This window comes from Capsicum annuum, chromosome 12 (assembly GCF_002878395.1).
Source record: "Capsicum annuum cultivar UCD-10X-F1 chromosome 12, UCD10Xv1.1, whole genome shotgun sequence".
Lineage (NCBI taxonomy): Eukaryota > Viridiplantae > Streptophyta > Magnoliopsida > Solanales > Solanaceae > Capsicum > Capsicum annuum.
In genome coordinates this window covers 41015137-41037723 of record NC_061122.1, presented here as the reverse complement: position 1 = coordinate 41037723, position 22587 = coordinate 41015137, and positions in this window count along the sequence as shown.

Below are 22587 nucleotides of genomic sequence, written 5' to 3'. Positions count from 1 at the left end.
GAAGAGATTGTGGCTTCATATTTCTCAGGAAGTGTGACAAGAATTTTTTGAACAATTCTTTCATCAGTAAAAGCATTACCAAACAGTATCACCTTGTTAGCTGAGTCAAGTAGATGATCTGCATAATCTTTTATGGTTTCTGATTCTTTCGTTCTCTTCATTTCAAATTCTCAAATCAGATTCATCACTTGCATATTTTGAACTCTTTCGTTTTCTTGGTATTCCTTTTCAAGATACTCTCAAATTTCTGCAGCGGACTTTATTTGCGTAATTCTGCTAAGAATTAAAGGAGATACAGCAGAGAAAAGACTTACTTTGGCTTTGGCTTTCCTTGTCTTTCTCTCCTTGTGATGTCTCATCAGATTTACCGTTGGATTATCTCTAAGAGGAGTTACTTCATAGTCCTCTTGTACTGCTTCCCATAGATCCAGTGCTTCAAGATGAACCATTATTCTAATTGCCCAAGGTTGATAATTCTCAACATTGAAGATGGGTGGAATTAGAAAGCTTGTTTCAGAATTCATTTTCTATAAACTATTTAAGATAACAGTTTAAAGAATGGTTATATAGAAAGAACTTGTGTTTTTTATTCACTCTCTTCTCACAGGTCCCTCAGGATGACAAAGCTATTGATACCAATTTGTTGGAAAGAAAGAACAAAACTTAATCTGTATAAAGGAAAAAACAGATGTTGAACTAAGAAGAAAGAGCAGAAAAACTTTTTTTTATTTCATTGCTTATTGAATTGATCACTCCACATTTAAACACAAAATCATAACTGAAAAAGCTTAATTAAAGGAGTAAAATAAGCTATCATATCTCTAACATTATTGCCTAAAGATTAGTAGCTGTCATAAAATCAGATTGTGCATGATTGCAGCCTTATTTACCTAAACTTAATCCAACTTTAAAGCTGTAAGCTGAATTTCAGCAGCTAGTACAACTAATTTGCAGCTCTTGAGGCACTAATCTTAACATATTTAAAAGATTGAAAGAAATTTGTTGTTGAGATTTGGAAAGAATAAAATGTTTTGAAACGTTTCTTAATGTGTATGTATAGATGGGATTAGATTCATGTCGTGTTGGACTATTTATTTTAGAAAGTTTCTTTTGGCCTAATTAATAAATGTAAAATGAGTTATGAGAAATCATTTAATAATTGAACTCTGCTTAATTGCATAGAATGTGCATTAATCGAAAGATTTTTTTTTAAGAAAAGAAATATTCAATAGGACACGGAATGATTATTGTACTTTAGCATATATCCACGTCCTTCAATTATCCTGTCTCCTTACCTTCATATTATGAAAAAAAGAACGTCATAATCACAATTACATTTAGATATATACTTGGATCATATGTGTATAATGTGTTGTCTAATGAATTTTTTGAAGAATAAACCAGAAACAAAGTTACACAATAAAAAGCACGAGAAAAGTTAAACACACGAAGGTTTGAGAACATACGTGCAGATGTTCTATTCTGTTCTGCTGATTGCATCTCTTTATACTAGATGGGCGAGACCCGTGCTTAGCACAGGCCCAACATTGTATTTTAATGGTAACGTAAAATGCTTGAGTTAAAAAATATTAAACAAAAATTGCAAAATTTTTCGATTCAAAGTGAAAGCTAGCATCTAAAATTTACAGATTTGTAGGTGCTTCAATTTGCAAAGCATCTTCTCTTATAGGAAAATACTGCTGCTTCATTTTGCAAAATGGCATCTTCTCTTATAGGAAAATACTGTGCAAAATGGCAGACTTTACAAATATGTTCTGAATCTCAAATAAGGTAGCATCTGTTCTTCTAGGTGCTTCAGCAACTTATTCTTTTATGTAAAGCTTGTGGCAGCTGAATTATGTTTGCAGGTTGCTGAGAGGATGAGAATGCCTTGTATGCCAAAATTGTAAACATTTGTAACCTTGTAAGCATGCCAAAAATGTACTGTGATCTCAGATTCATGAGTAGTTTGAAGAAGGGTTTTGCAGGTTCAAATGTGAAAATACCGTGAAATATAACAATAACAACAACAAATATAGGAGCTAATGTCCATTTAACAAATAATGGGTCAAACACTAATCTTATCTTAGACAAATCTTCAGGTACGTTGTATAATACAAGAAATGCTTGTTATGAGTTTAAATTTAATTAACTATATTTAAAGCATATATATTATTCATGTCTTGTTAATTGGTTCATCTATAGGTTCTGGATTGATTTAAAGAGACAAGTACTACTATGGTTTCTTCAATGCTGCACTAAAACTCCCTGCAAATTTTACATCAGGAGTTGTGCTTGAAAGGTTCATTATTTGCTCTGAAAAAGGAAGAGCTATTCATTGATATAAGATTGGACAAGTTTTAAATTATTGACTGGTATGAGAATATCTTCACCATAATTTTGCTTCACAACAGACATTAATTCATGATTTCTGAAAGGAGGGGGAAAAGGTAGCAAAAGCAGCTCCAGTAAAAATTCAAACTTCGAAAGCGGCAAAAAAACCTTTAATCCATGTCTGTCGTACTTTGCTTTTAAACCAATGTAAAATCACCATTAAAATTCACGTGATTAGATGGAGCTTTTGTAAAATGTTCCAAGGAAAGCATCAGAAGTTGGAGACTGAAAAGGAATAGAGGAAATTATTTATCAACAATTTTAAGACATCATCTAAACGCAAGAAAGAGGCAAAATTACATAGTTGCACTCATGCTTACTGGCTACTGCTGCTATCTATCGCTGCTATAGAAGATATCTTTTTTTTTTTTTTTCTGACGATGAATTCAAGAGCTTCATTTTTGGCAGATCAGACAAAGCAAGTAATGATAAAGTACCTTCGTCTATGTATCAAGTGACTAACATGCTAGCATATACAATTCATAAGAATTTGATGAGTTATTGTCTATCTTGGTATCTTAGCAATATCAGTAACACATGATAACTGAACCAAATATACAAAATTATAAAAGAGTACACCTTTGATCTCTCTGTTATCATGTTTTCAAGAGCTTAGCCTGCTCTTCATTCCTAATTGATACACCTAGCTCCTTTCAGAAATTGCACCAATTACGCAAATCCTATCAATCATAGGGCACACAATGTCAAACGTGGTCCTCATATTTATGTTAAATGATTGAAAATGCATCTTAATTTTTCTTATCTGATAGCCTAGTATAAAATGGACTATGTATAAGTTGGGTTTACACATATATAGAACTTCAACTTTACAATAGCTTAAATACAAGAAAATTATGAGGAGTTAACAGAATGACATTTTGAAAATCAATCTAACATCACTATGACTATATATTCCTTCTGCTATAATCCTTTTGGATCATTTCCTTTTTCAAGTTTTGCTAATGTTTTGTTAAATGATCAGTTATCTTATTCATATTGGTTTATTAATGGTAATGTTTACTCTTTCGTCTAATATAGATCCAACTATGTATGAAATTTTGAATGTTCACAGTGATGATATAATTTTAGATCAAGTTCTTTTGAATTCCTATGGTTTTCTCTGTTTCTTTCGATTTAAAAATTCTGCTATTAAAAGACAATTAAAATTCATACCACAATCAGATCATTAGAATTGTAAGCTACTACTACAACAACATATCCCGTGTAATCCAACAAGAAGGATCTAAATGGAGTGGTGTGAACAGAGCTTTACCCCTAGCTCCCTTAGCTTTTCATTCGCCACTCAGCTTAAGCTCAGAAATTCGTCACAACCATCCCCACACTGATCCAATGAAATGGAATTGGAAATAGGATGTGTTGCGGCAAGCTCCGCAAGAGCAATGTTCTAAATGCAATCACAGTAAATGAATAAGTAAATAACACAAATGTCGGCCAACTTTCACTTTATGCAGGTGATAGAAACAACTCTGCTACTGGAGAATAACACAAATCAAGAAGTTCCAAACATCAGTTTATTATTGTGGGAGATGAAATCTAAAATAGCTTATGAAAACATGCACTTATATTTGACGACAGTGGCGTATCATATTCGTAAAAGATATCTGAAGCAATAAAAGACCAACACTTCTTGACAAATTTAGGAGCTACTTATTGAACACCTACCTAATAATCAAATAATCAGGAAATGTTTTGGTCCTACTGATGGATTCTGATCCTACCATATCCTGTATGACTATATTGATAAACATCCAACTCTAAAGGTCAATTGAACTGCCACGTGGGTGGATCCCACAGACCACACAGCAATCGCATATGTTAGTGATAGCTTTTAATTATGGAGTAAAATAAGTGTGTACCTTGATATTTTACAGCGGAAAGTGTTAAATTTTCTACCGAAAAGAATTTCTTCAAATATGCTTTGAATCTCTTGAAAATAAAGATTTCAAATTACAAACTAAATACTCTTTTCTTTTAGTGTTATTTCTAAATGCCCTGTATTTTTTTCTAATCTTTTTTCTCTATTTTTGTTGCCAAAAGAAGAAGAATCCATATAAGAGAATTGGGCGGATGAACAGTTATTGAGAAACTGTTCCCACCCTTTTTTAAATCAATATCTTACTCCCTTTCTTATCTTCCCTTTCCAGATAACAAAAAACAAATCAATAATGGGTCGGGTTGGGTCGATCCACATGGGCGTCCCATATCCGTTATCCAACATTTCCCACTTTGCACATAGTGGACATGACCCGAACCAGTATGACATCAACAAATTACCAATTCATACGACAAATAGTTCGTGTGACCTGTGAGCATCATGAGCTCTACCTATAAGGTTTTACAAGATACATTTAGGAATCCAATCATGTGTAAAGAATTCTCTACTAATATGAGAATACTAATACTCAGAATACCCCAGACATCATTCATTACTTCAGTAGTTACTTATCTGATCCCTCATCCTCTTAAAGAGGTGAACTCGAGTTCATGATTAACTTTATACACACAATTACACTTGACTCTTTGACTGTTATATGGTTAGTGTAATAGCCGGCTTGTGTAAAAAAGTTAAAATATTTATTTTAAAAGTCTTTTCTTTCTACTCAAATTTATCTGTTCCAAATCAACTGTTTTCCTAGACATGCACCGCACTGATGAATCTTTCATGGCTATTAGTAATATGTTAAAGTAGCAACATCAATCAAAACTTCAAGAAACAGTCAAAGGTCTAAGGATATTTCAATGAAAATTTAAAATAACTTTGAGTGTTTCACACAATGAAGAAACAGGGATTCATTCGTTCATTAACCCATTGGTTGCTAAGCACATGTGGTATGAAACACGTGCTACGATGTTCTCACCTTATATTTGTGCTTTTTTCTTATTCTTTTAGCCATTCAACATCATACAGATCTAGGTCTAGACAACTCTAAATGTCTAACCTGAGTTTCTTTCTTTAATAATCCTCAAATCCATATTCTAAGAGAAACTCATATCTCGCTTTACAAAAACAAGTCATTATCTTATGGTGGAACTTTTCTCTTTATGTTCGTCGACATAAGAGGCGATCGCTCGTGTGAGAGAGCCAATCTAGCGACTTGTTCGACACACTATGTTAATAAAACATATTTTCACATGCATATGAGATTGAACATAGATTTAAGATTCTTATATTGATAATAATTACAATAAAGTCATCTACAATTCATAAACATAATCATATCCTACGTAATCCTAGAGTCATAACATGTTTCTCAAACAAGTCTCAAGATATTGCCTTAGTAAAGAGACCAACTATCATTTCTCGTGTAGAAATGTATTGTAAATTTATTCCTCCACTTGCTACTATGTCTCTTATAAAGTTATACTTAATATCAATGTGCTTGGTCTTGCTGTGATATTTAGGATCCTTTGTATCTGTGCTAGCTGCTTGACTGTCACAAGATAAAATCACGGGACCCTTAGAATTCTTTGCGATGTTCAAATGCTCAAAGAATCTCTTCAACCAAACAACTTCTTGTACTGCAGAAGCATAAGCCACAAATTCAAATTCCATAGTTGACAGGGCTGTGCAAGTTTGTTTCTTACTTTTCCATGAAATTTCACCACCATTTAACAAGAAGGCATAACCAAAAGTTGATTTTCTATCATACCGGTCACCAGCCCAATCAGTATCTATATAACCTCGTATGGATAAATTGGATCCACTATAGCATAGTGAATAATCATCAGTTCCCTTCAAGAATTGGGAAATTCTCTTTACTGCTTTCCAATGATCTCTTCTAGATTTGGATTGATACCCGCTAACTAAACCTACGACATAATAAACGTCTGGATGAGTACACATCATAGCATACATCAAACTCCCAACTACACTAGAATATGGTACTCGAGACATGTCTTTTTTTTATTTTTTTATTTTTAAGTCTTTAGACACATTTCAAGGCTTAAAGTTTCACCTCTTGCTATAGGAGTATCCATGAATTTGCAACTATTTATTCAAAAATGTTTCAAAATTTTCATTATGTATGTTTCTTGAGATAGACTCAAAATTTTCTTGGAACAGTCTCTTTAGATTTTAACACCCAATATATAGTTTGCCTCACCCATATCTTTCATGTCAAATGACTTTTAAATCTATGACTTAACAGTTTTTACATACTCTAAATTATTTCCAGCTAATAAAATATCATCCGCGTAAAGTGAAAGAATCACAAACATTTTATTGGACCTTTTCATATAGATGCAATGGCCTTCATCGATCATGGTGAAATCAAATAAAATCACTTCCTTATGAAATCTCAGGTACCACTACCTTGAAGAATGCTTAAGGCCATATATTGATCTATTTAATTTACAAACCTTCTTTTCTTTGCCTTTAATAACCAAACCTATAGGTTGTTCCATGTAGATTTCCTCATTTAGTTCTCCATTGAGAAAATTGGTCTTCACATTCATTTGGTGTAATTCTAAATCTAAACATGCAACTATATCTAAAAGAAAGTGAATTGAGGTAAATTTTACAACTCGTGAAAAAGTTTCCTCATAATCTATTCCAGCTTCTTAAGTAAAACCTTTTGCCACCAATCGTGCTTTGTGCCTTTCTATTGACCCATTTGATTTGCATCTAACTTTGAGAATCTATTTATTTTCAATAGCTTTACGCCTAGAAGGAAGGTCAACTAGATTTAGACTTTATTGTTTTTCATGGACTCTAATTCTTCTTTTATCGCTTTTATCTATTCATCTTTTTCAGGACTTAATAAAGCCTCAGTCACAAAATTAGGTTCATCCAATTCTTTGGGAGATACCAAGAAAACATAATCCTGGATCTCAGAAGATTGTTTAGGTACACCTTTTTTGGTACTCTTACGTAATTGAAGTTCAAATTCCTCAATAGGATTTTGGAATTCACAACTCCCACTTGGACCAAGAATCATTTCCCGATCTATTGAATTATCATACATGTCCGTCGACATTATTTGATCATCTGAATTCAACTTTTCGTAAAGAGGCTCATTTTACTTTATTTCACCCTTTTTTCTAAAAAATCATTTTCTAGTAATGTGACATCTCGTGATTCAATTTCAGTAGTACTTCCATCTTCTAATTCACCAATGAACTATCCTTGGAGTATTCCGAGTATATTATGAAGATACATTTATTTCCTTTTGGACTTAGTTTTCCAAACTTATCAAAATGATCTTTCATATATGCAGCACAACCCCAAGGTTGTAAATCATTAAAGTTTGGTTTATTACCGGTCCATAGTTCATAAGGAGTAGAAGATACTAATTTAGAAGGAACTTTATTCAATATGTATGCCGCAGTTAATAATGCATCTCCCTAAAAATAGATTGGTAAATTTGCCTTCGCCATCATGGACCTCGTTATATCCAACAATGTTCTATTCCTTCTTTCGGCTACACCATTTTGTTGAGGTGTATAAGGAGTAGTTAATTATCTGATAATGCCTTTTTTAATACACAGTTCTTCAAACTATTTTGACAAATATTCATGACCATTGTCGGTTCTTAATGCCTTTATACTTTTATCTAATTGATTCTCAACTTCATTCATATATCGTTTGAAGCATTCAAGTGCTCCAGATTTATGAGATATCAAATAGATATAACCAAAGAGTGTGAAATCATCAATAAATGTAATGGAATATGAAGCACCGGTCCTTTCCCTCACATTCATTGAACCATAGACATCAGAATGGATTAATTGTTATGGGAGTTAGGCTCTTTTAGCCTTCACAAATGGTTTACATATAATCTTTCTGGAAAGACAATTTTCATAAGTTGGCATTTCAATTTTAGAGAAAAAACCTAGATGTCCTTCCTTTGTCAATCTATTCATTCGATCTTTTCCTATGCAACCCAATCTAGCATGCCATGTAAGTACATCAACATCATTATTACTAGAATAACATGACATTACACAACGGTCAACATAATAGTCATTAATTGAAAAATTATAATCTAAAATAATAAAGTGATCATAACGATGTCCAAAACCATAAACAATATTATCTAGAGTAAGTCTTACACAATTACTACTAAAAAACAAATGGAAACCAATATCTAAAAGAACAAACACAGAAACTAAGTTTCGTCGAATTTCTTAAGCATATAGGACGTCATGCAACATTAAAGACCAACCTCCATGCAAATCTACTTTGCAAGTTCCAATACCTTTGACTTCAAGTCTTGCATTATTTCCTATATAGATCCACCTTGATCTATGTGAAACTCGAGGGAACTCTACAAACGCTTCTTGATCGTGACTCATATTGTCGGTGGCTCCTAAGTCGACAATCCACATAGGATAAGGTTCAGTTGATAAAGAAGTGCTAGAAACATATGTATCACTTAGAGTTGAGTTTAGAAATTCTACCTTTTTCTGCTCAGGATAGTCACAAGCAAAATCCCCCAGAACATGGCAATTATAGTACTTCATCTTGCTTTTGTCTTTCTTCTTGAAAACCCTTTTTCCCTTCTTGGAATTTGTCTTGTTCTTTTTCTCGAAGGGTCCTTCTTCGGTCTCGATACCTTTCCCATTCTTTTTCTACTACTCTTACGCTTGAATCCTGAAGCATTCTTACCACTTGATTCTTTTATAAAGGCATTAGAAGAAACTTTAGTAGCTCCAAGCCACTCATCTTTAGTTCAATATGGTGGGCAACATCAAAAAAAGTTTTAATGCCGTAATTATGGGTTAAGTTGACCTTCAAGTGTTCCCAACTGTTGGGAAGTGATCAGATCACTGCTTGAACCTACTGCTCATCCGAAAGAATATGACCAACACTTTTGAGTTGAGCTATCATATTCGATATCACCCTAAGGTATTATTTGATGTTCTGATAGTGATGCTTCTTGTAATTGTCAAACTTGATAGTCATCTATTTGAGGAAGATGACAGAAGTAACCCAATGTGTTCCTCGCAAGTGTGCCAGATGGTATTGGCAGTAGGCAATTCTTCACACTCATGTATGAGGTCATCACACAGAACTTACAATGATTCCACGTGCAATAAAATCAACCTTTTTTCAAGCCTTATAAGCTTCAAGGTCTCTTTTGCATTGTGTAGTATTATCCTCTTTTAGTAGACATATGACATAGTTAATACCTTCAAGAGCATTTTTCTCTTCCAGCACATACCACATTTTACGACTCCAATTGTCGTAATTATCACCATTTAGTTTTTCTCCTTTGTTCAACTCTAACAGGATATGAACCACTAGGCCTAAAAGGAGTAGAAGAATGAAATAAACATGGAAGACGACAAAATCAAGAGAGAAACTTTTCATATTAGACTTGATCTCCCTCTATTTGTCATCTCTAATTAGCATGGAATAAGCCTATCCAACTAATAAAACAAGTATCATCATCAATATATTTCTTGTCATCCCTAATTAGCATGGAATAGGCCTGTCCAAATAATGGAACAATATTTATTATCAATTTATTGCTTCTCACAGTGGAATATGTGTCATTTAGCCCTGATAGAAACTGAATGAGATGTTGCCCCTCAACCAACTCATGTAAGGCTCCACAGACACAGGGTTTCCAAATAAATATATTTCTAATTCATCCCAAAGTCCCCTGAGTTTGGTAAAATAGTTTGCAATATCATGAGAACCTTGAGTAGTGGAATTTATACCATGTTGAAGGCTATAATACTGTGAGGCATTGGCCACACTATATCTTTCTTCTAGATTATCATTGCTTCTTTAGCAGTCTTAAACCCAAAAATCCTGTGATTAATGCCTTCTTCATTTAGTAAGGTGACCAACTAATATGAGACAACTATTTTTAGTAAGATGACCAACTAATATGGGATGGGAGTAGTAGTAAGATAGAATGAGTAGGAAATTAATTATTTTATTTATTCTATGCATTTTCTTGAGCTTTGTGATTTCCATTTTACATCGATTTTATCTTCAATACTCTCTCCGTTCATAAATATTTTACACTTATTACCCTTCTCTTTTTAGTATATTATTTTTAACACTATTTTCTCCATCTTATATTACTTGGCATGAAGAGAAGTAGAACCAATTAGACAATAGAGAGTAAGAGAGAAGAGTGGAAGAAGCAATTTGAAGAAGAGCTTGGGTAAATAGATCGGTAACCAAATGATGTGCGAAGGAAACTAAAGAAGATATCTACACATAGAAAGCAAACAACAGAGCAGTATAGTTAACAAAAGTCTACATATCAATATATGAAAGGTAAATCAGCCGTCCAACAACATAAATTACTTAACTTACAGTTAGATGAATAACTACAAAAGTTTAAATAAGTTTTGTTTCACAAAGAGGATGATGATTTTGGATAGAGAACAAAATTTTGACTTTCTCATTCCCAACCACACCCTGAAACTTTCTAACATAGCTCTTTTCAAAATTCCTATCAAGATCACTCACATAGAAAAAAAAAAATTAAAAAGCCATAAAGTTTACACACAAGAAGTAAGGGTTAAAATCAAGAATGGATAATTTACTCTTAATGAGTTTCTAAAGTATAGTATCGACCTTGCCAAAAGAGATATCAGATAGTTGACCTCAAATTTGAATTCTTTCTAGCTTATGTAGGAACTTTTTTAACAAAATCCCAAAGTTTTGGTGTATGATTCCTCTCTAATAATATAATAAAAAAATTTTAATTTTATTTTAGAGCTCGAAAGCCTATTGAGTTTCTATTTATAGAGTAGAAGTAGAGTAATTTGTAATGCATCCTGAATTCGATAAATTTTCCACAGTTGAGTACTATCACGACTTTTTGATGAAAAACCTAACTACCTTGCGAAGCAAATATCTGGAAATCATCCTTCCGATTTACTCTTTCCTTCAATGAATCTGTATGGATAGAAACTGAAAACCTCCAACTGAGTGAGCTTGAAGCCACTCTCAATCAAAGCTATGCCATACAGGGTCACATTCTCATCCTACAAACATGTAGGTAAATAAGTTTGTGATTAATTTGAAGTTTGACATTTGAAAGAATGAAAGACATTCTGATATATCTCAAGTCCTTTGCTACTTGAGGTAAAGCTTCCGGATAATACGGTGTCGAGTATTGATTTTGAGCGCCCTTTTACCATACATGTATGGTTGTTTGTTTCCTCCAATATTCTCTCTAAATAAGAACTCAAACCATAGTTTGTCTGAGCCCATACCTATATCTAGTGTCAATCTTACTGATTCTAAATTGGCGAGCTAATTTATTTTTAACATTTCTTTTTAATTTTGTTTAACTAGTAAAATTGACATAAGTTGTGGAAAGTCATTTTAAAATTGAACTTTCTTTTTTTTTTTGGGTGTTAAATGAATAAAAAAAATGAGAAAGATTGACAATCTTATCTACTGGATCAGCATCCCTAATAATAATGTGGAGGTTAGAGCATCTAATGACTTACAGTTTTGGTAGTGCGCATACATGATATGATATTTAAAAGATTGAAAGAAATTTGCTGTAGAGATATGGAAAGAAAAAATATTTTGAAACGTTTCTTAATATGTATGCATAGATAGGATTAGTTTTATGTTGTGTTGGACTATTTATTTTAGAAAGTTGAGAAAATTGAAGGAAAGGTGTTGTAATGACCCTATTTACTAAACCGAAACGCTACACGGTGCTCATGACTCCGAAGGACCACAAAAGAACCCATGACTGATATCTGTACCTGTATACTGCATAAGATAACATAATAATATGAAAACATGCACTGAAAGGACATAAGGTTCTATCATGAACATAACTAAATAATGTAACATCTATGTGGGGTAATAGAATACCCAAAACAAAACTGAAGTCTTAACCATGATAGTCTATATCTAGTCTGCATCTAGTCCGAAAGTCTCTACTGTCTGAAGAATCTGAATAAGGAGTTAATGGGACATGTCCCCAACTAACTCAAACTAATAAGCTAATTAATGAGATATTATAAAATCATTATGTCCTCGAACGATGAGGACTCTCTTCTACTCTGACTGCTGAATCTCGAATCGACTGTTGTTCTGGAACTCGTGCCTCTGAACCTATGGTGTAACATAAAAGAAAGCACCATAGCACGAATGCGCCAGTACAGATGTACCGAGTATACATGTGAGGTAGGATAAATGCAAGGGTTCAGATGCATGCTAATGCTAGTTGACTGTCCAATATGAACATGAGAAGATGTCTATATGAACCTCGTAGAAATAGTGACTCCAAATCTTTAAGGTAAAGACTATGATTGCTAATTTAAGATCATGAGTAAGATTATTCCTCTCATAGGGTTTAAGCTGTCTTGAGGAATAGGCTATGACCTTACCATAATGCATGAGGACACTACCTAAACCCACTCTAGAAGCATCACAATAAACTACAAAACCGTTCGAACCATCTAGAAGAGCTAGAACTGGAGCTGAGGTGAGTTAAGTTTTTAATTTCTGAAGACTCTTCTCGCATGGATCTGACTACTTGAACTTGACTTTCTTCTGAGTCAATTTGGACATAGGGGATGCAATGGATGAAAATCCCTCAACAAACCATCTGTAATAGCCAGCCAAATCCAAGAAACTCCTGATATCTGATGGAGAAAAAGGGAGAGGCCAGTTTCTTACTTCTTTGGTCTTTTGAGGATCTACTCTAATGCCATCACTGAAAATAATACAACCAAGGAATTCTACTGATCTTAAAGAAAATTTTCACTTAATGAATTTTTTGAATCATTGATGATTTTTGAGAATTTGGAGTACTATTCTGAGATGGTCTACATGATCGCGCTCAGTGCGGGAATAGACCAGAATATCATCTATGAAACTATGACGAACATGTCCAAGTACTGCTTGAACGCGCGGTTCATCATGTCCATGAAAGTGGATAGGGCGTTGGTAAGACCAAATGACATAACTAGAAATTCGAATTGACTGTACCGCGTACGAAAAGGTATCTTTGGGATGTCACTTTCTCTAACTCTGACCTGATAATAGTCGAATTTGAGGTCCATCTTAGAGAAATAACTGGTACCCTGAAGTTGGTCAAACAAGTCATCTATTTTGGGAATAGGATACTTGTTTTTGATCGTAACCTTATTGAGTTGATGGTAATCTATACACATTCTAAGACAACCGTCTTTCTTACGCATGAATAAGACTGGTGCACCCCATGGGGAAACGCTGGGTCTGATGAATCCTTTATCTAAGAGATCCTTCAACTGTTCTTTGAGTTCCTTGAGTTCTGCTGATGCCATTCTGTATGGAGGAATAGAGATAGGATGTGTATCTGAAAGAAAATCAATACCGAAGTCTATTTCCCTTTTAGGAAGAATTCCTGGAAGATCTTTGGGAAAAACATCTGAATATTCATTCACTACTGGGACTGATTCAAGACTGGGAGCCTCGGAACTGGAATCTCTAACATGAACTAGATAATAAACACATCCCTTAGATATCAATTTCCTTGCCCGAAGGTAGGAAACAAGTTGACCCCTGAAAGCGGATACATTACCCTTCTACTCTAGGAAGGGTACAATAGGGAACTAAAACTGAACTATTCTATTTCTACAGTCGATTGTGGCATAGCAGGAATGAAGCCAATCAATGCCGAGAATGACATCAAAATCAGTCATCTCTATTTTGACTAAGTCTGTTGAAGTAACTTTTTGAAATATCATAATTGGGTAGTTCCTGTATACCCACTGAGGTATGATGGTTTTACCCATTCAGGTAGAGACTGAAAAGGTCTCTACTAGAATTTCGGGACTGATTCCGAAATCAACTACTGTATAAGGAGTAACGACAAACAAGGAAGCTCCTGGATCTAGAAAAGTGTAAACATAAATATGAAAGATCTTTAACATACTAGTAACTACATCAGGAGAATTTTCCTAATCTTGTTGGGTTTGAAGAGCATAGAGACAATTTGGACGTTGCCCGCAAGTAGAACTGAAAGTGGCACCCTGCTGATTTGGGCGACCGAACTGAGCTGAAGAGCGATTTTGTTGACCCTAAGGACCTGGCTGTGGATAGTATCTAACTCTATGGCCTGGCTTTCCACAACCAAAACAAATTCCACTACCTACTATACACATACCCTGATGGTGCTTACTGCAAGTGTGGCAAAGAGGATAGGTGCGGGAACTGCTAATATTGCCCTAGGTCTTAGAGCTTGGCGTTCTAGCTTTGTTACCCTTTTTGAACTTAGGAACTGGAGCACTGGATTTAGAGAGAGATGGAACTAATGACTTACGATGAAACTAGGAATGGTTTTCTCCTTTTGACTTAGGCAGAGCGAAGTTGAAACTACCTGTCTCGCTTTCTTATTCTGGTTTTCACTCTGCTTAATCTTTTGCTCCTCTATCTACTGAGCATGAGTCATAAGCCTGGATAAGGTCATGTCACTATTCTTCATGGCGGATCTTCACTCATTAACCACACTATCATTCACCCCTGAATCAACTCATCTTGAATCTACTGTCTGCTACCACATAAGGGGAATACCTAGCTAATTGAGTAAACTTAAAAGAATACTCTTTCACTGTCATATTGCCCTGCCTAAGGTTGATGAACTCTAGCACCTTAGGTTCTCTAAGATCTTGGGGAAATAATTTATCTAAGAAAGCAGTGACAAACTCCTCCTACTCTATAGGACCTACATCATCTGATCTTTCAGACTTCCACTATTTGAACCAAGTATGAGCCACATCCTACAACTGGTATGCAGCTAGCTCAGCACTTTCAAGACTAGTCACCCCCATGGCGTCTGTGTCTTTCTGAACTTGATCTAAGAATTCTTGAGGGTCTTCATCTACCTTAGACCCGAGAAAAGTTAGAGGATTCAATCGGGTGAAGTCCCAAATCCTCAATGCAGTTGAGTTAGCAATTGGGTTGGCTGAACAACTGTTGGCCGTTCATTATGAGTAGCGACTGATTGAGCAATAGTGGTAAATGCGGTCCTGAACGTTGCATGAGAAACATGATCGTCTAAAGGTTCTTCGGGTTGAGGAGCTAACTGATTTCTTCTCTTAGGAGACATGTTCTTAAATAAAGAAAAGAAACAGATTAGACTGAGAGACTGACTGTGATTATGCTCACTGGAACGGCATGAATACTAAAAGAAGGGAAACTATTCTTAAACATCTCTTAGCCTCTTTTACATAAATGTGGCGCGCAACATACCTATGTACAAGACTCTACTAGGTACGGCTTTCAGACTTCCTAGAACTTTGAACCTGGCTTTGATACCAAGTTTGTAACAATCCAATTTCCTAAACTGAACACTACACGGTGCTCACGACCCCAAAGGACCACAAGCTAACCCATGACTGATATCTGTACCTATATACTGCATAAGATAATATTATAATGCGAAAACATGCACTGAAAGGCCATAAGATTCGATCATGAATATAACTGAATAATGTAAAATATGTGTGGGGTAATAGAATACCCAAAACAAAACTAAAGTATAAAACATGATAGTCAGTATCTATTCTGCATCTAGTCCGAAAGCCTCTACTGTCTGAAGAATCTGAATAAGGAGTTAATAGGACATGTACCCAACTAACTCCAACAAATAATATAATCAATGAGATACTAGAAAATCATTATATCCTCGAAGGTTGAGGACTCATTTCTACTCTGACTACTGAATATGGAATCTACTGCTGATCTGGAACTCGTGTCTTGAAACCTATAGTGTAACCTAAAAGAAAGCACCACAGTGTGAATACATCTGTACATATGTACCGAGTATACATGTGAGGTAGGCTAAATTCAAGGGTTCACCTGCATAGTAATGCTAGTCAACTGTCTTACATGAACGTGAGAATGCATACATAATTAATTTACTGTAAATGATAATGTGACATCATGATTACTGAATCTGAATACTGATAACATGACATGACTGATAACATGAATGACTGTATCTGGGTATAACTGGTAACTTGGTTGACTGTAGCTGACAGTCCTAAATCTGATAGAACTATTTGAGTTCCATATTGTATCTGAGTTGATGGTATCTGACAGTTTTGAAATTTGAAGAACTATATGAGGTCTGTTACAGAGACTGATTGACTATATCTAACAGTCCTGATTCTGTAACATGAAATTGTGGGAAGTAGTATCTAACCGACATACCCCAAATATGCTATAATAGTTGAGCCGGGGTCCAATCTATGCCCTGATTGGAAGGGTGTCAATACTGTGCCACTGGTAAGGACAATATGTGAGAAACCCTCATATAACAGGTAACTCTAGTGAGAATGGTGGGAACACTCACATAACAGGTTAAACCATATCATCTACCCTCATATAGCAGGCTACGATGTCTCAACCTATGTTGGCTACATAGTTCTGGAACGCAAGGATTGCTTCTAAGAATCACACCCTCATATTACAGGTGAGTTCCCATCCTTGGGTTACTTAGTGCTTATACCTACTTCCATCTGAATAGACACTGAGCATGATTTACTGAACTGAACTGAGCATGGATTGAGTTATTGAATTTTTGTGGCTGATGGAAATACTATTGATATTTGACAACTGACTGAGTCATGAGATCATGGAGATTTTTCCTGAGTCATAAGACTATCTGAAGTGTAAGAGTTCATATATTTATTAAGAGAATCGTGAAAAACATGACATGGCTCTAGGAATTTAGCTAACATTTTAGGTATAAGTACCCCTAGGACTGGATAGAAGAAAACTGGCATAGCATGATTTACTTAAAGACTTGACTAATATCATAATACATACTACATTTATAGGAACGTTTCATCAACCATGTAATAGGCATGAACTTGTACATACATGGGGATTTTATGATGTCATGCTAGTTAGACAATATTCCTTCATCTAGGATTTAAATCAAATATATTGTAGGCATAGTATATGTAAAGCACATTATAAAACAACTATACATCATGCTTCAATTCTAATTCCATCATACAAGGTTTTAGTCATGAAATTTTGCAAATCTTTATCTGTACTAATCAACCCACATAGAATTTATCATCAAATCATGAAATAGAAATCAATTCCTCATTTATCAACATGAAAGAGAAAATACAAAGCTTGAAAACATGAAGAAAATTCACAACTTATAGTTAAAAAGGATTCTTGGACTTCATGTACAAAAGGAGTCCATGAATGAACACTATGCATACCTTAGATCGTTATTTCGTGAAGATTGATGGTGAAACCTTCTTGAATTTAAATCCCCAATAGAAACCCTAGCTTGTTCTTGAGATAAACTTGAGAGAAACTAATATGTTTTGGGTGAAAAGTGGATGAATCACATGTTAAAGGGATTATATAGGGGTAGTAATTTGACGATTTTAACCCTAGACACGTCATTAAATTTTTAGTAAAATTTCCTGAGTTGGGCCCTTGGCGCGATGCGGCGCTAGCGCCCCATGTCACTAGAAATTGATAAATGGGAAATTGCATAGTGGCGCGACGCTGAGCTATCACGTTGCCACTTTGTCTATGACCTGGAAGTTTGGCGCAATGTGCCAGTATCACATAGCAACACTAGAATTTGACAATTGCCATTTGACCTATCTCCGCGACGTGCTGAAGGCTCAGGTCAGACACTATCTCACTAAAAAGGCTCTAACTCTTCGTCCGTGTGTCGGATTTGGGCGAATTATATAATGATGGAAATCTTATTCAATTTCCCACATGATAGGATGTGAAAATTATGGAAGTACCATCTGTATAAGAATTAATTCTTATTTCAAAGAAAGTTCTAACATCTTTAAGATAATTTTCAAGCTAAGAAAAAGGCACGGGTATTACAATATCTCCCCGTTGAGAACATTCATCCTCGAATGAGACTGATTGAGAGGGTAAACAATAAACTGAACATGATTAACTGGAACATGATCTCATGATAGACGTGATTAACAAGTGGAACATAACATACTGAACATGCATATCTTACGCATGAGTAATTGATTTATAAGAGCATAATTGAAAGTTAGTAAGAACTAAGTTTTCCCACAAAAGAATACATGTCTAATGCATAATTATATAACTAATCTGATACATGAATGCATGACTAAATATCCTATGGTACTTGATACCAATATTATCATGGTATATTAAGTTAGTGATGCACATTAAACATGAAACTGAGTAAGCTTAAGGAGAAATATTACCTTGATCTTGATCTGAGTTAGCGGGTAAAAGGTAAGAGTACTTGGTACGTATATCTGCTTCTTCTTCCCAAGTAGCTCCCTCGACGGACTAATTTCGCCAAAGAACTTTAACTAGAGGGACTTCTTTGTTCCTCAATCTACGAGTATGATAGTCTAGGATTTCAACTGAAATATCTTCATAAGAGAGGCTGTTCTGAACATCGATGCTCTGAATAGGGACTACGAATGATGGGTCACCAATGCATTTCTTGAGAAAAGAGACATGAAAGATTGGATGAACTAAGTCTAGATCTGAAGGCAATTCGAGCTCATAAACTACCTTGCCAAAATGACTGAGAATCTTAAAGGGACCGACATATCAAGGACTGAGTTTTCCCTTCTTGCCGAATCTCTTTACTCCCTTCATAGAAGATATCTTGAGGTAGACATAGTCACAAATCTCAAACTCAATATCTTTTCTAAGAATATTTGTATAAGACTTCTGTCGGCTCTGAGTAGCCCGGAGTCTTTCTCTGATAAACTAGACTTTCCCTAAGGCGTCGAATACCAAGTCAGGCCCTATGACTGAGGCTTCACTAACTTCAAACCAACCGATCAGAGATCTACATCTCCTACCATAGAGAGCTTTGAATGGAGCCATCTGAATACTGGAATGATAGTTATTATTTTATGCAAACTCAAACAAAGGTAAGTGGTCATCCCAACTTCCCTTGAAATCAATTGGACACGCGCTTAACATATCTTCTAACGTCTGAATGGTCCTTTCTGCTTGACCATCTGTCTGAGGATGAAAGGCTATACTAAGATAAACTTGGGTACCAAGACTCTTTTGGAATGCTTTTCAAAAATAAGAGGTGAACTGGGTACCTCTGTCTAAGATAATAGTCAATGGAACACCGTTCAATTTGACCATCTCCTTAATGTAGAGCTTGGCATAATCCTTGGCTGGATAAGAGGTATGAACTGGAAGGAAAAGATTTGATTTGGTCATTCTATCTACAATGACCCAGACCGAATCATGCTGACGATGAGTTTGAGGTAAACCCATCACGAAGTCCATGTTCACAACTTCCCATTTCCAAGTAGGAATACTAAACTCCTACATAGGACCACTAGGATTCTGATGCTCTATCTTAACTTACTGATATGTAGAGCACTTAGCCACAAACTCTACAACATCTCTTTTGTTCCCACTCCACCAATAGATTTCCCTCTAATTGCGGTACATCTTAGTGGCCCCTGGATAAATAGAATAACGCGTACCATGCGCTTCTACAATAATTTACTGCCTTAAGTTTTCTATGTCTGGAACACAGAGACGACCCTGAAAATGAAGAACACCATCTCCCCCTTGGGATAAAACCTCTATTTTCTAATTCTGAACTGACTCTTTTAGCTTGACTAGGATAGGATCCTTATCTTACTTTTATTTCACCTCGAAAACTAGAGATGATTCTGAACTACTCTGAACACATACACCGCCCTCTGAATAGTCGACTAAGTGAACACCTAGTCTGGCAAGCTGGTGGACTTCCTGGACTAATTTCTTCTTACTATCCTCAATATGAGAAATACTACCCATGGACAGTCTAATGAGAACGTCGGCCACTATGTTGGCCTTTCCCAGATGATAGACGACACTCATGTCATAATCTTTTAAGAGATCTAACCATCTTCTCTAATGAAGATTGAGATCTTTTTGAGAAAAAAACATACTAAAGGCTGTTATGATTTATGAAGATGTCTACCTGAACTCTGTAGAGATAATTCTTCCAAATTGTTCAGGCAAAGACTATGACTGCAAATTCAAGATCATGAGTAGGATAATTCCTCTCATGGGGTTTAAGATTTCTGGAGGCGTAGGCTATGACCTTACCATGTTGCATGAGGATAAAACCTAAACCCACTCTAGATGTATCACAATAAACTACAAAACCGTTTGAACCATCTGGAAGAGCTAGAACTAGAGCTAAGGTGAGTCGAGTCTTTAATTCTTGAAAACTCTTCTTGCATGGATCTGACCACTGGAACTTGACTTTTTTTTGAGTCAATATGGACATAGGGGATGCAATAGATGAAAATCTCTCAACAAACCGTCTGTAATAGCCATCCAAACCCAAGAAAGTCCTGATATCTGATGGAGAAATAGGGCGAGGCCAGTTTTTTACTACTTCGGTCTTGTAAGGATCTATTCTAATGCCATCATCAGAAATAATATGAACAAGGAATGCTACTGATATTAGCCAAAATTCGCACTTTCTAAATTTGGCGAATAACAGATGATTTCTTAGAATCTAGAGTACTATTCTGAGATGGTCTGCATTATCGTACTCAGTGTGGGAATAGACCAGAATTTCATCTATGAAGACTTTGAAGAACATGTCCAAGTACTGCTTGAACACGCGACTCATCAAGTCCAAGAAAGTAGCTGGGGTGTTGGTAAGACCAAATGACATGACTAGAAATTTGAAGTGATCATACCGCGTACAGAAAACTATCTTTGGGATGTCACATTCTCTAACTTTGAGCTGATGATAGCCGGATTTGAGGTCTATCTTAGAGAAATAATATCACATTAAAGTTGGTCAAATAAGTCATCGATTCTGGGAATAGGATACTTGTTCTTGATAGTAACCTTATTGATTGACGGTAATCTATACACATTCTGAGAGAACCATCTTTCTTGCGCACAAATAAGACTGGTGCATCCCACGGGGAAACACTGGGTCTGATGAATCCCTTATCTAAGAGATCTTTCAAATGTTCTTTTAGTTCCTTGAGTTATGTTGGTGCTATTCTATATGGAAAATTAGAGATAGACTGAGTGTCTGAAAGAAAATCAATACCAAAGTCTATTTCCCTTTCTGGAGGAATTCCTGGAAGATCTTCGGCAAAGACATCTGAATATTCATTCACTACTGGGACTGATTCAAGACTGGGAGCCTCGAAACTGGAATCTCTAACATAAACTAAATAATAAACACATCCCTTATATATCAATTCCTTGCCTGAAGGTAGGAAATAAGTTGACCCCTGAAAATGGATACACTACCCTTCTACTCTAGGACGAGTTTATTCGAGAACTAAAACTAAACTATTCTGTTTCTATAGTCGACTGTGGAATAGCAGGAATAAATACAATCCATGTCAAGAATATCATCAAAATCAGTCATCTCTATTTCGACTAAGTCTACTGAAGTGACTTTCTGAAATATCATAACCGGGCAATTATTGTATACCCATCGGGCTATGATGATTTTACCCACTGGGGTAGAGACTGAAAAGGGCTTTGCTAGAATTTTGGGACTAATTTCAAAATCAACTACTTTATAAGAATTAACGAAAGACAAGGAAGCTCCTAGATCTAGCAAAGCATAAACATGCATATAAAAGATATGTAACGTACCAGTAACTATATCAGGAGAATTTTCCTGATCCTTTCGGGTCTGAAAAGCATAGAGATGATATGGGTGTTGCCCGCTAGTAGCACTAGAAGTGGCACCCTGCTGATTTTGGTGACAGGACTAAGTTGAAGAGCGATTCTATTGACCCTGAGGACCTGGCTGAGTACAGTCTCTAACTCTATCTCCTGGCTTTCTACAACTAAAATAAATGCCACTACTTACTCTACACATAACCTGATAGTGCTTACCGTAAGTCTGGCAAAGAGGATAGGTGCGGGCACTGCTAACACTGCCCTGGGTCTTAGAGCCTGGAGCTCTATCTTTGTTACCCTCTTTAAACTTAGGAACTAGAGTACTGGCTTTAGAGGGAGCTGGAACTGATGACTTAGGATGAAATTGGGAACGATTTCCTTCTTCTGACTTAGGCTGAGTAAAGTTGAAAGTACCTATCTTTGCTCTCTTATTCTACTTTTTCCTCTACTTAATCTTTTGCTCCTCTATCTATTGAGTATGACTCATAAGCCTGGCTAAGGTAATGTGACTGTTCACATGGCAGATCTTCACTGATTAACCACAGTGTCATTCACCCTTAAAGCAAACTTACTCATCTTAG